The following is a 3,951-nucleotide window of genomic DNA, read 5'->3' as shown; positions in this document are numbered from 1 at the left end:
TCTTTTCACATGTGTTTACCATTTCTCATCATCGAGAGAAATTTTGTAAACATCTAGCATGTTCCCAATAACGTTCACATCACAATCTATGGAAGGCACTGCATAATCAGAAAATAAAATATTTCATCAAGAATTGTTGAGTAGAAAGAAAGTGACAGCTAGATATCTATACAAGCAAGTTTACCTGTGGAGCCTTGAGCACCTTTTTGGTTCTTTTTGGGAGACTTCTTGGGCTTCTTGGATCTAACAAAATCCAATCGTTTCTTTATAGAGGAGATTGTACTATTGTTTACTCTTTTCGAAGAGGTGGCTTTCTTGGAAGCTGAGCCAATCTCCTCAATACCATTTTCATTTCTTTCAAGAACGTGCTCTAAAGCAAACAAAAATATATTTCTCACAAACATAATTTAAATAGTATGAGCACTTTAACAATTTTGTAGTTTTTATAAATGCAAAAAATAACCTTTATATAAGTTCCCTTCATCACGTGGGTAGGTGCCTTGAGTGTAATCTAGCCACCAAGGGCAATACTCAATTTCCCAAGCAATCAAACCATAATCTCTCATCCATAGTGGATACATACACTCCTCACAAGAGAGGTCCCTCCAACTTTCAACAGCAATTGGCAACTTCTCCAACAAAGTTTGATCGTAAAGCTGAATTAGCCATCTACATAAAATGTAGTTAACTTTATTTGAGCTCCTTTCCTAAGTGACTTATTTATTATACAAACTCTAAGTAAAAAATAGAATAACAACCATAAAGATATCAATTGTATTACCTGAATAATACTCTCCTTGAAGATTCCATAAGCTCTGGAATTTTTTCATCCGACTCTTTTGTGTTGAGCTTACTCCAAAGCTCCACAAAAGCTTTATCAATGTGGTCCCTCAATTGGTGATGAAACCATGCTTCAAAGCCCTCCGGCATTTCTTCAATCATTTTCCCTTTGATCCTCAAGCATTGCTTCAAGATACTTCCCCAATACCACTCTTTACGCAAGTACATTCTAAATTTCATTGCACTAATATAACGCTCAAAAGTAACATCATCTACACGGCAATGCATCAAAGAGTGCAATATTTCCTTTTTCCTATAGAGCAAACAATAAACAAACCATAAATGCATTGATTCATTTGATGATTTCATGTGTATTTTTTATCCAAAAATTATTACCTCTCTAGTGATATTTTAGAAGTTGCCAAAGAGTGGACTTTGTCTCTTGTAAGGCCCACTTGATCCTTTTCTCTTATCCAATTGAAGTTAAATAATAAAGAGAAGAACCCTTGGCCATTGGCGGGGTTGGCAATGGCCAACATCTATGTTACATTAGCACGAGATCAAATCAAATCAATTTTTCAATCAAATATATCAAATTCAAATGACATGTCAATTTATAATTTTGTAGAAATTCAAACATAAACGGGGAGAAGAGAAAGTGTTTACCTTATAAGCTCTTTCTTTGAATATTTTTTCTACTCTTCCTCGAGCAACCATTTCCTTTTCTGGCAGTGAAATCGAGGGATCATTGATCTCTTGCATCTCTTTGATAAGAGACAAGTCAAAGTCTTCCTTTTGTAGAGCAAATGAAAAAAAAAAGAGTAAGATTTTACAAAATAATGTCAAGCTTTAGAAATTACATAAAAAGTGTACTTTAAGGCAAAAAAATATACCTTCCATATGAGCATTGCTAATAAAAGAGCAGGAGCGTTGTACCAACTCCCTGTAGATGCCTTCTTCTCACAAGCAAGCTCTACCTCTATCCATCGAATCCAATCTTGGGGAAAGTCTTTCATTAAAGAATCTTTGCTTGCCACAGCCAGTTTTTGGAACAAGAAGATCTCCTGCCCAAAATTTGTGCTCACAGTGGTTCTACCAATCCTAAACCACAATATCTTAAATTAAATGGCAGTAGAATGACATCGATAAAGTAATAGCAATAACGTTCAAAACAACAAATGTGCTTACTCATTTTGAGAGCGCAAAGCTAGCATAAGCTCCCCCTCTGCACTTCTATCAACAAAGACAAATTGACATTTCACAGAACAATGTCTCCACTTTATCATTGAAAATTCTACAACAACAAAAAAGAAAATTAGAAATCATAGAGTAATACAAGTCAACTTTACATTAAACAAAAAAGAAATCACTTACGTGTTTTTATTAAGCGCATCCAAGTTTTCAAACGGTGATTACCATCCCAAACGATAATTTTTTTTCCCCTTAAGTCTTCCCACTCAAGGGGAAGGGAATTATCAAAATCATTGCTTATTTCTCGCCAAATAGGCCCCCATTCATCTTTGTCGAAGTCGGAAACATAATGTTGATCATGGCGTGGCTTCTTAAATGACACAAGAAATGGAGCTCCAAGCACACTGTATCCAGACATCTCAAACCTTTTCACCAAGCCCTCAGTGCTTGGACCCACCGCTCTAATGGCTTCATTTTCCATCAATCTGCAAAGAGGAATTCGAGGAGGTTCCCCACCTCTCTTTACAATAAAACCCTCTACAATCTCCTTCAATATTCGACCATGAACATCCTTTCCGAATACTGTTGGATGATCGGGAGGTTTAGCAACAATTGTTGTTGCTTCAGACACGCTGTGAGCCACCAATTCACCTTGTGTAGCATGAATATCTATGAACACCTCTTCTTCATGCACATCACTCAATATATCCTCTTCTTCATGCACATCACCCAAAATATCCTCCTTTCGATGGACATTGGAAGAAGCAATGGAAGATCGTGCATTGGCCCTATGCCCTGTAGTGCCAGACCTTAATGTGTATCCTACTCCTACAAGCAAAAGACAATAAGAACACAAATAGTTTAGTGAGTATGATGAGACAAAAGAAAAGAAAACAAATAGCTTAATGTATTTGAACTTACTTTGAGAGATACCTGTCCTGCCATGTTTAGATGGTGTACGAGCCATAATCTATTAACCACAAACAACAAAAATCTTCTTAGCAATAACAATACAAATATAAAATTCTAAATTTCGGCAGCATAACGGCGTAAAATGCAAATTTAAAAAAAAAACCATTCTCAACTTGCTCATGGCAAGGAAAAATACAAATCCACTTTGACATTTGTATACCTCTTCTCTACAACGACCTGTTCTTACATCATTGTAATTGTTACTATAAGTGTGTATGCAAGTGTGTTAAAGTGTGTGAATGCAAGTGTTTATATGTGTGTGTGTGTGTGGATGTATGCATGATTGTGTGTGTGTTTGTGCTATGTATGCAAGTGTGTTGATATTGTGAATGCACGTGTTTATATATGTGGGTGTATGTATGTGTGTGTATGCAAGTGGATGTGTGCATGATTATGTGTGTGTGAATGTAAGTGTAATATGTGTGTGTATGCAAGTGTGTTGATGTTGTGAATAAAAGTGTTTATATATGTGTATGTGTGTATATGCTTGACAATACAAATATAAAATTCTAAATTTCGGCAGCATAACGACGTAAAATGCAAATTAAAAAAAAAAAACCATTCTCAACTTGCTCATGGCAAGGAAAAATACAAATCCACTTTGACATTTGTATACCTCTTCTCTACAACAACCTGTTCTTACATCATTGTAATTGTTACTCTAAGTGTGTTTAATATGTGTGTATGCAAGTGTGTTGATGTGTGTGAATGCAAGTGTTTATATGTGTGTGTGTGTGGATGTATGCATGATTGTGTGTGTGTGTGAATGTAAGTGTAATATGTGTGTGTCTGTATGCATGATTGTGTGTGTGTTTGTGCTATGTATGCAAGTGTGTTGATGTTGTGAATGCAAGTGTTTATATGTGTATGTGTGTATGTATGCAAGTGTGTTGATGTTGTGAATGCAAGTATTTATATATGTGGGTGTATGTATGTATGTATGTGTGTGTATGCAAGTGTAATGTGTGTGCGTATACATGACTGTGTGTGTATTTGTGCTATGTGTGC

Source organism: Adiantum capillus-veneris, chromosome 19, assembly GCF_014529385.1.
Source record: "Adiantum capillus-veneris isolate H3 chromosome 19, ASM1452938v2, whole genome shotgun sequence".
Classification (NCBI taxonomy): domain Eukaryota; kingdom Viridiplantae; phylum Streptophyta; class Polypodiopsida; order Polypodiales; family Pteridaceae; genus Adiantum; species Adiantum capillus-veneris.
Note: the sequence above shows the minus strand (reverse complement) of the source record.